The sequence below is a fragment of the Hylobates moloch genome, unplaced genomic scaffold (assembly GCF_009828535.3).
Source record: "Hylobates moloch isolate HMO894 unplaced genomic scaffold, HMol_V3 SCAFFOLD_15, whole genome shotgun sequence".
Taxonomy (NCBI): Eukaryota; Metazoa; Chordata; class Mammalia; order Primates; family Hylobatidae; genus Hylobates; species Hylobates moloch.
Genome location: NW_026652290.1, coordinates 69,431,949 through 69,447,495, shown reverse-complemented (window position 1 = coordinate 69,447,495; position 15,547 = coordinate 69,431,949). Strand labels below are relative to the sequence as shown.

The 15,547-nt window shown below is 41.5% G+C and overlaps 1 protein-coding gene and 1 pseudogene across 1 annotated transcript in view; both read right to left on the bottom strand.

Annotated features, from left to right (window-relative positions):
• CCDC88A (coiled-coil domain containing 88A) overlaps window positions 1–15,547 on the bottom strand; it is a 225,316-nt gene that overhangs the window by 145,066 nt on the left and 64,703 nt on the right. The window lies entirely within an intron of this gene.
• Window positions 6,903–7,386, bottom strand: LOC116483491 (transcription factor BTF3-like; annotated as a pseudogene).

Genomic DNA, 15,547 nt, shown 5'->3' with positions numbered 1-15,547 from the left:
ATAAGCATATTGAGCACAAAAGATTGTGTCTAAATGAGGCCAAAAGAAATAAAACTACAAACTATATACCATTCAATCAATTAGTTCAGAGGTCGGCAAACTTTTTTTGTAAAAGGCCAGATAGTAAATATTTTAGGCTCTGTGAGCCATAAGGTCTCTGTCGCAATGACTCAAGTCTGCCATTGTAGCAGGAAGCAGCCATACACTATAGGCGAAGAAATAGGCGCGGCTCTATCCTTGTTGAATACGTAGGATGCAAATAAAACAAAACAAAAAACAGGAATGACTTTCTTCCTTGTGAATTAACTGACTACAAATAATTAAATAAACTATCCAATTATATTGTATATAGTTACCTTCTGGAATTGCAGAAATGATCTACAAGCTCCTTGGAAGCTGAATTTCATTACTCTATTGATTCAGATATAGTTCAAATTGCTTTCACTCTTTCAGCATGTTACAATTGATAACTTTTCTTCTGGATATAAAACTTTTTGTTTGTTTGTTTCTAGTCTTCCTGAGTTCTAGCAGGAAGCAGAGGACACACTTAAAGTGTTTAACTTTAGGCTGGTTCAGACAAAAAAAAAGCGTTTAAGTGAAAAGAAAGTAATGAAGGGATGATTTAGAGAGGCATGAGAAGGTAAGTGAACGAACGTGGGGGCAGGGAACCACCCAAGGATGAACAATAGCAGGGAGCACTTCTCCCCCCAGGCCTGAAGGGACAAGAGGAGGAAACTGTGCTGCCAGAACCCTGAAAGACCTGGAGTCTTGAAAGAGGAGTCACTAAATAGGAACTGTGTCCATAGAGTGTGGAGCCACTGCCATAATCATGATGCAGAAGAAAGGCAAATAAATATCCCAATCTCTCTGTCCTCCTCACTTATATTTCAGACCAGTGCTTCCCTTCTGGCTGAACCCCCTGGAAGCAAAGAATAAGAAACCCCATATGATGGTGTCCATAGAGGTCAACCTTCAGAGTACAGAGGACAGAGTGGGACCAGAAGCCCCAGTAGAAGACTGTGTAGCCCAGAGCTGTATGTGAAAGGTGTGGAGAACACCTAGAACCATTTCTGTAGATTTTCTGAAAGTCATATAAGAAGGCAATTATTTTCAATTTAACAGAAGTTTAAGCTTTTGGTAAAATGTCATGAAGAGACAGAGGCAGCTCATAAGAATGTTAAACTGCCATAAAATGTATGGCGTATAGGTCAACATCTGTGATCTATTGCTGCAAGCTATTAATTTTTTTTTTTTTTTTGACAGTGTCTTGCTCTGTCACCCAGGTTGGAGTGTAGTGGCGTGATCACAGCTCACTGCAGCCTTGATCTCCCAGGCTTAAGCAATCCTCCTACCTCAGCCTCCTGAGTAGCTGGTACTATAGGTGTGTGCCACCATGCCTGGCTAAGTTTTTTTTTTAAGAGATGGTGTTTCACTATGTTGCTCAGGCTGGTCTTCAACACATAGGGTCAAGTGATCCTCCTGCCCTTGCCTCCCAAAGTGCTGGGATTACAGGTGTGAGCCACTGTGCCTGGCCAACAATTTTATTTTAACTGACAGATATACAGTATCAGTGTCCGGCAGTGTCTTGCATATAGTATGTGCTCTGTATTAGCAGAATATGTAAATTTGTCGAATTAATTAATTTTCAATCGTTATGAAATTAACATAGTAGGCCGGGCAGAGTGGCTTACACCTATAATCCTAGCACGTTGGGAGGTGAAGGCGGGAGGATCGCTTGAGCCCAAGAACTTGAGACCAGCCTGGGCAACATGGTGAAACCCCTTCTCTACAAAAAGTACAAAAATTAGCCAGGCATAGTGGCATGCACCTGTAGTCCCAGCTGCTGGGGACACTGGGGTGGGATGATCACCTGAGTCCAGGAGGTCGAGGCTGCAGTGAGCCGTGATCACACCACTGCACTCCACCCTGAGCCACAGAGTGAGACCCTGTCTCAAAAAACAACAACAACAACAAAAATAACAAAAAAAACACACAAAAAAACACAAAGGGCCAAAAAGTCTCCAACAAATCTTTTTTTCTAATCATCAGCTAGATTGCTTATATTTTGCAATACATTCATCATGTGAGGATTTCGACTCTGAATTAGGAAGAAACTATCTGTGTCATGTATCACAAACTCCTACACACTTTTTATGGAAATGTACTAGTAGACAGACCTCCAAGCTCTGGATTGGATTTATTTTGATCCCAAAAGGCAGCCTACTCTTAGTTTTAGATCTCAACCTCCTCCTTCTGTTTAGTTTAAGACATGGCAGTAGTACATCACTTTTATTATGGTAGCTACAAATAGTTTTGATTTAGTTACAATTTTGAATTACTCAGCTGTCTCAGTCTTTTTTATTTTCACCTTTATTTACTATAACCCTACCTAACTCATGGTTGAATATTTTTTTAACAAGGGTCATAAGGACATTGGCCATATTTTTCCTGCAGTGCAATGTGAAAGCATTTTTCTCTTACTCAATTAGCAAGAGGATATCAAATTACATAGAATTGGCAAAACTCAACGTGATTTTGTGAAGAGCAAATCCTGCTGAACTAATTTCTTTTTTTTTTTATTTAACCAACCGCAAAACCTGGCAGATGGTATAGCAATGATCACCTCTGCAAAACATCAGCTGTGTCTACTTATTGGTATATACATCGTGTGTTTTTAAATGTATTGCAGTGTACAAGTCTGAGGTAGAATCATGAAAGGAATACCTTCTTCTTCCATCACTGTGTGAATGCTAATCTCAGCAAACAGACATAAATGGGACTGGAATTGGTTATTGAGTATGCCAAGTACACACAGACTGTAGATCATCCCTTGTCTCCAGAGAAGCAGGAAAGTAGAATTCCACCTGGCTTAGAAATAGGTGACCTCGTGCAACCAGGACTTCTCTAAATTGTAAGTAACATAATATCCCTGTACTTCTGCACCAAAGAACCTCCATCTTAACTATACTACAAAAAAAATCTGGCTGCTAAGAGGCAATAGGGAAATTAAAATTCACCAAAAACATCTATATATTTCAAAAATAATCTTTTGGTAACATCTGATGCTTCCTGAACTTGTGAGAAGCACCATCCACAAGCCTTAGCTGCATTGTCTGTCTAAAATTTTACACAAGGTGTTTTGTCCAATATGAGAACTCTCTATTTAGTTCCTTTTCTTTGTTCATTCAACAAACACACATTATGAGTATTTACTACATACCAGGCATTGGAGACATGAAGATGAATAAGACATTTCCTTTTGACAGATGAACCCTCAGAGACCTTTTAGTCTGCTAAGGAATACAAACTGATTATTCTAAAACAATTCAATCTGTAATATATGCTATTTGTGGGAGAAACAAGGTTCAATAATGGGAAGTCAAGAAAGTCTCCACAGAAAGATGACTTTTGAGTCAGGCCTTGAATGATAAGTAAGTGTTTAATGGGGAGTGGAAGTACAGGGAATTTCAGGGGGAAGAACCACCAAAGCAAAGCATCGTCAAGGTATAGAAGAGTATATTGTGTGTGAGGAGCCATGAGTAGCTTGGCATGGCTAAAGAAGTTTCCAAATGTGGACAATTGTGAGAAATGAAAGTTGAAGTCATATTGAGAAGAAACCCAAATATCACACTAAAGAACTTGGCCTTTTATCCTATGGGTCATAGAGTACAACTGAGATTAAAAAAAAAAAAAAAGAAAATCAAGGGAATGTTATCAGATTTCTCTTTTAGAAGAAATTTCTAGCAGTACTATAGTAGGGGGATTGGAAAGAGGTGAGACTGTAGGCAGAGAAACCAGACAGAAGCTCCTCCTACTAATGTTTTATAGTTTCAACTTGTACTGCTTTTGTTTGTCACAAGTTTAATACTGTCTTTTTTGAACTTTGCTGAGACAGGAGGTTTGAACACTACCATCAAGTCAGCAACTTGTTCTTGTTGCCCTCTATTGGTAGAAAGGAAAAGAAATTACTATCAAGGGCATTATTCCACATTTCATTTGCTGATGGTATTTCAATTTTCCTGAAATAATGTTTGTTATGTTTTGTAACATAAAAAACATATGCTGGCATTATATTACAATTACAGGAATACCTCTGAAATTACACTTAGAGTAGCAAGGGGATAGTGTAGACAGTAACAACCACAGGAGTTCAAAGAGAGAAATGAATATGGCCTAGCATGGAGACCTCTCTCTAAACTTCAGTTACCTCTAATAATATGAATAATCATGTCTTGATTTATCTGCTTAGGATGCACATGCAGATATATTTTAAGCAAACAAATGAAGACATCATGATTTTAAGTATAGCCACACCTTGGAGTAGTTTGGTTCTAGACCACTGCAATAAAGCGAATATTGCAATAAAGCAGGAGATATAAATTTTTTGGTTTCCCAGTGCATAAGAAATTATGTTTATACTATACTGTAGTCTATTAAGTGTGCAGTAGCATTATGTATAAAAAAGATGTATATACCTGCATTAAAAAATACTCTATTGCTAAAAAATGCTAATGATCATCTGAGCCTTCAATGAGCCAAAATTATTTTGCTGGAGGAGGGTCTTGTCTCGATGTTGCTGGCTCCTGATCAATCAGAATGGTAGTTATTGAAGGTTAGGGTGGCTGTGGCAATTTCTTCAAATAAGACAGTAATGAAGTGTGCTACATTGATTGGCTCTTCCTTTCGCAAAAGAGTTCTTTGTAGCATGAGCTGCTGCTTGATAGCATTGTACCCACAGTAGAACTTCTTTAAAAATTGAAGTCGATCCTCTCAAACCCTGCCATTGCTTTATTAACTATTTTTATGGAATATCCTAAGTCCTTGTTGTCATTTCAACAATGTTCATAGCATCTTCACTTGAGAGTAGATTCCATCTCAAGAAACCACTTTCTTTGCTCATCTATAAGAAGTAACTACTCATTCGTTCAAGTTTTATCATGAGATTGTAGCAGTTCAACTAATTCTTCAGGCTCTACTTCTAGTTCTCTTACCAATTCCATAACAGTTACCTCCTCCCCTGAAGTCTTGAACCCCTCAAAGTCAACCGTGAGGGTTGGAATAAACTTCTTCCAAACTTCTGTTAATGTTAATATTTTGACCTTCTCCTATGAATCGTGGATATTCTAAAAGACATCTAGAATGGTGAACCCTTTCCAGAAGGTATTCAAGGTATTTTTTCCAGAAACATCACAGAAATCACTGTAGTTGGCAGCTATAGCATTATAAAATGTATTTCTTAATGTCATATCATGAAATATATATTTGGGCTTTTTCCGCATTTCCTGGCACACAACTCCTAAAATCCTTGGATCTCCAAAGTGCTGTCTTTTTGTACGGCTAATGTTGAGTAATAGCTTCAGGCTGGGAGCGGTCACTGGAAAGACCAAAGCATGATTAGAGGATAGGGACTTTCAACCCCAGCCCCCAACCTCTGGTGAGGGGATAAGGGGACAAAGCTTAATTGAACACCAATGGCCAATGGTTTAATTAATCATGCCTATGTAACGAAACCTCTCTGAAACCCAAAAGAGCAGGATTTGAAGTGCTTCCAGAGAGCTGAATATGTGGAGGTTCCTACAGTATGATGCACTCAGAGAAGACATGGAACCTCCGTGCTCCTTCACCTATACCTCACTGTATACTTCTCTTCATGTGCATCCTTTGTAATGTCCTTTATAATAAACCAGTAAATGTATTAATAAATGTTTCCCTGAGTTCTGTGAGCCACTCCAGCAAATCAATTGAACCCAAAGAAGGGGTTGTGGGGACTCTAGGACTCTAACTTGAAGACAGTCAGGAGTTCACCAGGCCCAGACTTGTGACTTGTGTCTGAAGCGTGGGGATTAGTCTTGAGGACTGAGCCCTCAACCTGTGGGATCTGATCTGTCTCCAGGTAGTATCAGATTGGTGTTCACTGCTTGGTGGTGGGGAAAAATCCCCACACATTTAGCCACAGAAGCCGTCTGTGTTGATTGTTGTGGTGTGAGAGCAGAGGGAAACAACACTTTGAGACTTTCTCTCCAAAAAAATAAGATGAAAGTTGAATTGTCCCTTGATCTGTGGGCTGCAGAATGGATGTTGTGTTAGCAGGCATGAAAACATTAATCTTGTATACCTCCAGCAGGGCTCTTAGATGACCAGGTACATTGTCAGTGAGCCATGTTATTTTTATTTATTTATTTATTTATTTTTTTATTTTAGATGGAATCTTGCTCTGTTGCCCAAGCTGGAGTGCAATGGTGCAATCTCAGCTCCCTGCAACCTCTGCCTCCCCGGTTCAAGAGATTCTCCTGCCTCAGCCTCCTGAGTAGCTGGGATTACAGGCACAGGCCACCACGACATGCTAATTTTTGTATTTTTAGTAGAGATGGGGTTTCACCATGTTGGTCAGGCTGGTCTCGAACTCCTGACCTCGTGATCCACCCGCCTCAGCGTCCCAAAGTGCTGGGATTACAGGCGTGAGCCACTGCACTGGGCCCTAGCAATGTTATTTTGAAAGGAATCTTTTTTTCCTGAGCAGCAGGTCTCAACAGTGGGCTTATAATATTCAGTAACCCATGCTGTAAACAGATGTGCTGTCAGGTAGACTTTGGTGCTCCTTTAATAGAGCACAGGCAGAGTAGATTTAGCATAATTCTGTTTTTTTTAAACTAGGCAAAGAACTTTATTAACCTTTGTTTCAAACTTGATTCCCAAGCTTCTTTGGCTTAATTAGCTGCAAAGAATGAATTGTGTATAAGCAAAAACTGAAAAGAGCTGCAGTGTCCAAGGGGCTTGGGCTTAAAAATATTAGAGATCTAGATTTTATCAGATCCATAAACAAAAATTTCTTAAAAAGCAGTCATAATATAAAATAGCAGCTCCCAGTAACTTTAAGTTTTATCTTCAGAAGTTGACTCAATTCAGTTTGCCCCATTCTTGGAAGCCTCTTCAAATTTCTCCAAAAGATCTGGAACTTCATCATCATCGTCGTCTCCAGTAGCAAGTGGTGCTTTTCCATCCACAGATTGTTTGGGCAGAGCTTCAGCCAGTCTCCTTAAACTAGTCAGACTGCCTGCACCAAGCTGGTTTAAGATGCTGGGTAGCATTTCTGCCAGCTGCTTTATCTCAACATGGCCTGTAATGGTGAAAGTGTTCCCTGCCAGAGATGCCTGAACTTTAGGGTTGTTAAAGTGGTTACTGTTCCTTGGTTTGTAAACATATTCACCTCTTCAATACCAGAGATATTGTTTACCCCTAACTTCTTTAAGGAGAACTGAAGTTTTTTATCATCTGCTGCAGCTGCTCTATGAACCACCTTCTTTCTGCAAACAGTTCCTTTCCCACCAATGCGCACTTGTGCCTGCAGTTTGCGAGTTTTTCCTGGTTCATGATTGTTTCTTTCATCTTGTCAGAGCAGATAAGGGGCCACCTAGGGGACTAGGGTTGGTGCTCAGGGAGTCTTGGTTGGACCAGCTGCGATTAGGTGCACACACCAATTTAGCATAATTCTTAAGGGTCTTAGAATTTTTGGAATGCTAAATGAGCATCGGCTTCAAGTTAAAGTCACCAGCTGCATTAGCCCCTACCAAGAAGGTCAGTCTGTTCTTTGAAGCTAGGCATTGACTTCTCTCTAGCTTTGAAAGTCCTAGATGGCATCTTCCTCTGGTAGAAGGCTGTTTTGTATACATTAAAAATCTGTTATTTACTGTAGCCACCTTGATCAATTATCTTATCTAGGTCTTCCAGATAATTTGTTGCAGCTTCTGTATTAACACTTGCTGTTCACCTTGCGCCTTTATGTTATGGAGACAGCTTCTTCATGAAATTTCATGAACCAACCTCTGCTAGCTTCCAACTTTTCTTTTGCAGCATCCTTACCTGTCTCAGCTTCACAGAACTGAAGAGAGTTAGGGCCTTGCTAACTCTCTTCCCTTAAGTTAAGGGAGTGTTGTGGCTGGTTTGATCTATCCAGACCACTAAAACTTTCTCCATATTGGCAACAGCCTTTCTCACTTTCTCACATTCTCACTTTCTTATTTGTGTGTTAATTTCTTTCTAGAACATTTCTTAGACTTAGTGCAGTGGCTCATGCCTGTAATCCCAGCACTTTAAGAGGCCAAGGTGGGCACATTGCTTGAGCCCAGGAGCTTTTGACCACCCTGAGCAACATGTGGAAACCCAGTCTCTACAAAAAATTTAAAAATTAGCCAGGCATGGTGGCTCACGTCTGTGGTCCTAACTACTTGGGGTAGGCCAAAGTAGGAAGATGGCTTGAGCTCTGGAGGTCACGGCTACAGTGACCCAACATCATGCCACTGCATTCCAGCCTGGGTGACAGAGCAATACCCTGTCTCAAAAAAAAAAAAAAAAAAAAAAAGAACTTTTCCTTTTCATTCACAACTTGACTGTTTGGTACAAGAGGCTAGCTTTTGGCCTATCTTGGCTTTTAACATGCCTTGAGAAAATGACAACTAACATTAATCTTAGTCATAAAATTAATCATTCCTGGCTTTTGATTTAAAGTGAGAGACATCCAACTCTTTCAGTTGAATACTCAAAGGCTGTTGTAGGGTTATTAAGTAGACTAAATATTGTTGTCTCACAGGAAGGCCAGAGGAGAGAGAGAGAGATGGGATAATAGCTAGTTGGTGGGACAGTGAGAACACACACAACCTTTATTGACTAAGTTCACCGCGTTATATGGATGTGGTTTGTGGTGCCCCAAAACAATTAAAATAGTAACATCAAAGATCAATGATAAAAGCCAGCCATTGTGACATGTGCCTATAGTCCCACCTACTCAGGAGGCTGAGGCAGAAGGATCACTTGAGGCCAAGAGTTTGAAGCCTTGGCCTCCCAAAGTGCTGGAATTACAGACACAAGTCACCATACCAAGCCTGAAGAGTCTATTATGTATTAAATAACTTAAATGTATTATTATAAACCTTCCCACAAATAAAACCTCAGTCCCACATGGTTTCACTGGTAAGTTCTTCCAAACATTTAAGGAAGATACAACACTAAGCTTACATATATTTTGGAGAAAGAATAATAGTACCCCAAAGATGTATACCTCCCAATCCCTGAAAACTGAATATGTTACTTTTCAAGGGGAAAAAGACTTTGCAGATGTGACTACATTAAAGATCTTGAGATGGAAAGAGTATCCTGGATTATCCAGGTGGGCTCAGTGCAATCACAGGGGCCCTTATAAAAGGAGATAAATGTGTCAGAGAGTGAGAGAAATTTGAAGATGTTATACTGTCAACTTGGAAGACAGAAGATCTTCAAAGGGATCATGAATCTTGAAATATAGATAGCTTCTAGAGGTAGAAGCTGGAAAAGGCAAGGAAACAGATTTTCCCTCAGAACCTCCAGAAGGAATACAGCCTGCTAACCTGTTTTGGACTTCTGACCTCCAGAACTGAAAGATAATAAATTTGCAGTGTTTCAAGCTACTAAGTTTGTGGTAATTTGTTACAGCAGCAATAGGAAACTAATGCTGGTGGCAGCAGCAGCCCATCTAGAGTGGCTGCTGCCATGATGGCTGCAGGAGGGAGGTGCTGCCCAAGTCTCCCTGGGTGCCACTGCAGCTACTCTGGTGCAGCTCCAGACCCCGGCATCTCTGTGGTCTTGGGTGCCCAGGAAGACCTCCCTTCCCCCTGCAGGCTCAGAAGTGCTTGCTCTCATTGCCTGGTTTCTCCTGCTGTCAGTTCCTGCTCCCATCTCGGAGGTGTGACTGGGACTGCACATTTCATGGAGCTGGCGGGAGCTGGGGGCAAACGGGAGCCTCACCCCTTCTGAGTTAGTGAGGCAGGATCTCCCTGGGTGTAGCTGTAGCTGCCCAAGCCTGGCTTCGGAACTGGGCATCTCTGTGCTCTTGGGGGCCCAGGAAGGCCCCCCACAGGATCAAAGTGCCTGCTCCCACTGCCTGGCCTCTCCCTGCTCCCAGTACCCACTGCAATTGTGGAGCAAGGTTGGGGCCAAGCCAAGTGGGCACATGATTGGGGCAGCCCTGACATGCCAGCCCCCTGCTGCCTCAGTCCCCTCCAGATTTGGGGCACCCACGAGTGCGGGAGGGAAGCTGAGGGGAGGCTGAGGGCAGCTCAGCATTGGCTTGCAGGTGTCCCTTGGCATGAATAGCCTGTGAAACATGAACAGCAGCCAGAGGCAGACAGGCTCCTGGGCAGAAGGGGGCAGGAACCTGGTGAAGCCCCACCTTTAGGCAGGGGAAGGCCTGAAAGCTGGGGGCTGGGCTGCCAGTCCTGTGTACTGCAAGCAGAACTCATGGCGCCTTTTCCTGGGCTCACCCATGGCTGCCCGTGGACCATTCAGCATGCATTTCACCCCTCTGAAGACCATAAAAACCCCTAGACTCAACCACAGCAGGGCAGACACTGGGAACACCAGCTGCAGAGAGGAGCTACCTTCTCCAGGGCCTCCTCTCCACTGAGAGCTGCAGACGATGGAATGACCAGCTACAGAGAGGAGCCACCCTCTCTGCTAAGGGCTGAATGTTTGGCAGCACGACCTGCCTGCAGACAAGAGTTACCCACTACAGGTTTCCTCTGAGCTGTTCTAACACTCAATAAAGCTCCTCTTCATCTTGCTCACCCTCCACTTGTCTGTGTACCTCATTCTTCCTGGACACAGGACAATAACTTGGGCAAAGGTGCCACCGACCACAGAGATTTCTGGCCAGAAAAGCAATATCCCAAAGATCCTGTAACAATACAGTATATATTTTCAAAGAATAAAAAAAGGGAAAACATTTTCTAACTCTTTATATAAAGCTAATATAACCTTGATTTTTCTTTTCCTTTCTTTCTTTCTTTCTTTCTTTCTTTCTTTCTTTCTTTCTTTTTTTCTTTCTTTCCTTTCTTTCTTTCTTTCTTCCTCTCGCTCTTTCTTTCTTTCCCTCTTTCTTTCTTTTTTTCTCTCTCTCTCTTTCTTTCTTTTTTTTTTTTTTTTAAAGTTTTAAATTTTTTCCATTGCCCAGGCTGGAATGCCGTGGTGCAATCACTCAATGCAGCCTTGACCTCTTGGGCTCAAGCGAGCCTCCCACCTCAGCCTCCTGAGTAGCTGGGACTACAGGTGTGCACCATCATGCCTGGCTAATTTGTTTTTAAATTTTTCTTGTTTTAGCAATGGGATCTTGCTATGTTGCCCAAGCTGCTCTCAAGCTCCTGGGCTCAAGCAATCCTCCCACCTCAGCCTCCCAAAGTACTGGGATTACAGGCATGAACCACCACACCCAGCCAAGACCTGGATTTTACATAATATAATGCCAAATGGTTCCAATCTATTTTTTTTAAACGAAATAGTTAAGGGAACCTTTTTTTTTTTTTTTTTTTTTTTTACTTTTCAGTTTGTAAATTTTCAAACATACGTAAAAATAGAGAAAACAGTATAATAAACCCATGACTTAGGTTTAACAGTGGTCACTATTTTGCGGATTTTGCTTTATTATTTACACCTCCCTCCCCTACTTTTGTCTCCTTTTGCTGATGTACTTTATTTTTATTTTTATTTTTTTAAGACAGAGTCTCACTCTGTTGCCCAGGCTGAAGTGCAGTGGTGCAATCTTTGCTCACTGCAACCTCTGTCTCTTGGATTCAATCAACTCTTGTGCTTCAGCCTCCCAAGTAGCTGGGATTACAGGCATAGGCCACCACATCCAGCTAATTTTTGTATTTTCAGTAGAGATGGGGTTTTGCCATGTTGGCCATGCTGGTCTTGAACTCCCGGCTTCAAGCAATCGTTCTGTCTTGACCTCCCAAAGTATTGGGATTACAGGCGTGAGCCACAGCACCTGGCCTTGCTGATGTACCTTAAAGCAAACCTCAGACATGCCATTTCAGCCATAAATACTTCCAGTATGCATCTCTAATGCATAAGGACTTTTTTCATAGAAACTTTTGAAATCTTCAAAAGTGATGTTTAAATGTGTCTGAATGATTCATCAACAAATGGTTTAAAAAAGAAGAAAATAGGCCAGGTATAGTGGCTCACACCTGTAATCCCAGCACTTTAGGAGGCCAAGGCAGGTGGATCACCTGAAGTCAGAAGTTCAAAACCAGCCAGGCCAACATGGTGAATCCTCATCTCTACAGAAATACAAAAATTAGCCAGGCGTGGTGGTGGGCACCTGTAATCCCAGCTACTCAGGAGACTGAGGCTGGAGAATCACTTGAACCCGGGAGGCAGAGGTTGCAGTGAGCCGAGATTGTGCCACTTGACTCCAGCCTGGGTGAGACAGCAAGACTCCATCTCAAAAAAAAAAAAAAAAAAAAAAGAAAGCAAACATGGAGAAAGTCAATTGGTCAATCCAGCTGAAAGGTATACAGGTGTTCCGTTGTACTATTCATGTAATTTTTCTATGGAAGTTTTTTGATGAAAAATTGTTTATTCAACAAGTGTTTTCTTTTAGCACTTTCAGTTCATCAGTACCTAGTTAACCATTTTTTTTTTTGAGACTGAGTTTCGCTCTTGTTGCCCAGGCTGGAGTGTAATGGCAGGATCTTGGGTCACTGCAATTCTGCCCTCCCAGGTTCAAGCGATTCTCCTGCCTCAGCCTCCCAGTAACTGGGATTACAAGGGTGCGCCACCGTGCCCAGCTAATTTTGTATTTTTAGAAGCGATGGGATTTCATCACGTTGGCCAAGCTGGTCTTGAGCTCCTGACCTCAAGTGATCCGCCCACCTCAGCCTCCCAAAGTGCTGTGTACAGTGTGAGCCACCATACCTGGCCAGTAATTCTTTACATAAACAATTACAATTTTTGATAATTAGTTTTTTGTTGTTGTTGTTTTTGATGGAGTCTCGCTGTCTCACCCAGGCTGGAGTGCAGTGTTGCAATCTTGGCTCACTGCAACCTCTGCCTCCCAGGTTCAAGTGATTCTTCACCCTCAGTCTCCCGAGTAGCTGGGATTAAAGGCATCCACCACCACACCCAGCTTTTTTTTTTTTTAATAGAGACGAGGTTTCACCAAGTTGGCCAGGCTGGTTTAGAACTCCTTACCTCAAGTGATCCACACCCCTCAGCTTCCCAAAGTGCTAGGATTACAGGCGTGAGCCACCATGCCCCACCTCAAATTAATTTTGAAAATATAACTGATGTGAGCTCTGCCTCTTGAGAGCTGGCATGAGCCTTAAAGGAAATGTATTATAAGAATTTGAATGTGTCTTGCAGAATCCCACAGCAGAAGTCCTCAGAAAGAGCATGAGATAAGAAAATGGTTATCAACTAGGATCCCAGGAAGTGCCTTCTCATCTTGTCCCTGCTTCTCTGGTCTCATCTCTCTGCCTTGCAATCGTCTCTACTTTTCAATTAATACATCAGGTTACAGCTATACCTCAGCTTTGAAGTTTTAAAATTTCCTTCACTCAGGAGAATAGCTCAGTCTGAATAAGAATATTATGGTCCCAGTTTCAAATTCCTGGTAGAAAGAATCTGATGTCCCAGTTTGGGTCAGATGTCCACATGTGGTCTGATTATCTGTGACCAAGGAATGATGTCATATAGTAGAGATATGGTTGTCTGGAGCCTCTTTAAGGAGGAGGAAGCAAACTAGGTCTTTGTGAGATAAGCCAACACCCAAAAAGGAGCTAATACAATTGTTGAGCGGAAACAAAAAAGTCATGTACAATGCAATTCCATTTCTGTAAAACAAATCAAAACAAGGCTCTATCTATATACAAATACATCTGTTGCTAATACATATATTAGAAGAGTCTGGAAAGACTTGTAAACAGGAATATATATGTTAATATATATTTTTAAAGTTTTCGTCATGAAATATTTTAGACTTACAAATGAATAGCAAAAATGGTACAAAGAATTCCTGTACACTCTTCACCCAACTTCTCCAAATGTTTAATCTTACATAATTGAGTAAAATGATCAATATCAAGAAAATAACACTCGTAAATGCCACTAATTCATCTATGAACTGTATTTAAATTTTGTCCACTGTCCCTATGTGCCCCTTTTCCTGGATCAGGATGCTATCAAAGATCACACAATGCATTTATTTATCTTCTTACTCTTTAACTTGGGATAGTTTCTTAATCTTTCTTTATCTTTTGTGACCTTCACAATTCTGAAGAGTGTGTGCCCATAGTTTTGTAGAGTGTCCCTCACTTTGGATTTGTCTGATGTTTCTTTTTGATTAAATCAGGTTATATATGTTGGCCTCATGACTGCAATATTAACTTGGATCACTTGATTAAGGTGATGTCTGCCAGACTTCTCTACTGTAACATTATTTTTCCCTTTGCCATTTAATAAATATCTTCTGAGGAGATACTGTGACACTATATAAAAAATCCCATTTCTCCTTTTAGCCCACCAGTTTTAGCATTTGTGAATGACTCTTACCGGAAACAATTTTTACTATAGTATCTGGCAAATGGTAATTTTGTTTCCATCACTTCTTCGTCATTTATTATTTGGAATTCTACTGTAAAGAAGAACTTCCTCCACTCCCCCAGTGATTTATTTATTCAACTTGTTGTCACTCTGGACATAGGGATATTTGTTTTATTCCACGAGTTACAACCTATTACTATCATTTATTTTGTTGCTTGCATTGTCCCAGATTTGTCTTGGGATCCCCTTCAAGTTGGCTCCTATTTTTTTTTCAACATGCCCCATCATTTTTTCAGCATTTACTTTTTGGCATCATGACATGTTCCAGGCGGATCTTGGTTTTTCTCTGTTCCAGTCCTGGAACCGGACATTTCTTCCAAAAGCCCTGGTTTTTCTTTTCTTTTTTTCTTTTTTTTTTTTGAGATGGAGTCTTGCTCTGCTGCCCAGGCTGGAGTTGACGCGACCTGGGCTCACTACAACCTCCACCTCCTGGGATGAAGTGATCCTCGTGCCTCAGCCTCCAAAGTAGCTGGGACTATAGGCTGGGACTAAAGACATGCACAACCACAACTGGCTATTGTTTGGTATTTTTAGTAGAGATGAGGTTTTGCCATGTTGCCAAGGCTGATCTGGAAATCCTGAGCTCGAGTGATCCTCCCACCTTGGCCTTCCAAAGTGCTAGGATTATAGGTGTGAGCCAATGCCCCCAGCTGCCCTGATTTCTTTCCTTTTCTTTTTTTTCTTTCATAAAATTGCACATATAAAACAAGATCTGGCATCAATTATGTTCATTGCTAGTGATATGCCAATACCTGGAGGTAGGCAATATTTTATCTGCATTTCATAGAAAAGAAAGTGAGGCATGAAGAGGTTAATGTGGCTAATTATTTATTAGGTGATAGAGCCAATATTTGGACCCAAGCAGTCTGACTCTAGAATTCATGTTTTTGTTTTTGTTTTTTTGAGACAGAATCTCCCTCTGTCGCCCAGGCTGGAGTGTAATGGCATGACCTCTGCTCACTGCAACCTCCGATTCCCAGGTTCAAGCGATTCTTCCTGCCTCAGCCTCCCAAGTAGCTGGGATTACAGGCATGCACCACCACGCCCGGCTAATTTTTGTATTTTTAGTAGAGACGGGGTTTTGCCATGTTGGCCAGGCTGGTCTTGAACTCCTGACCTCAGGTGATCCGCCCGC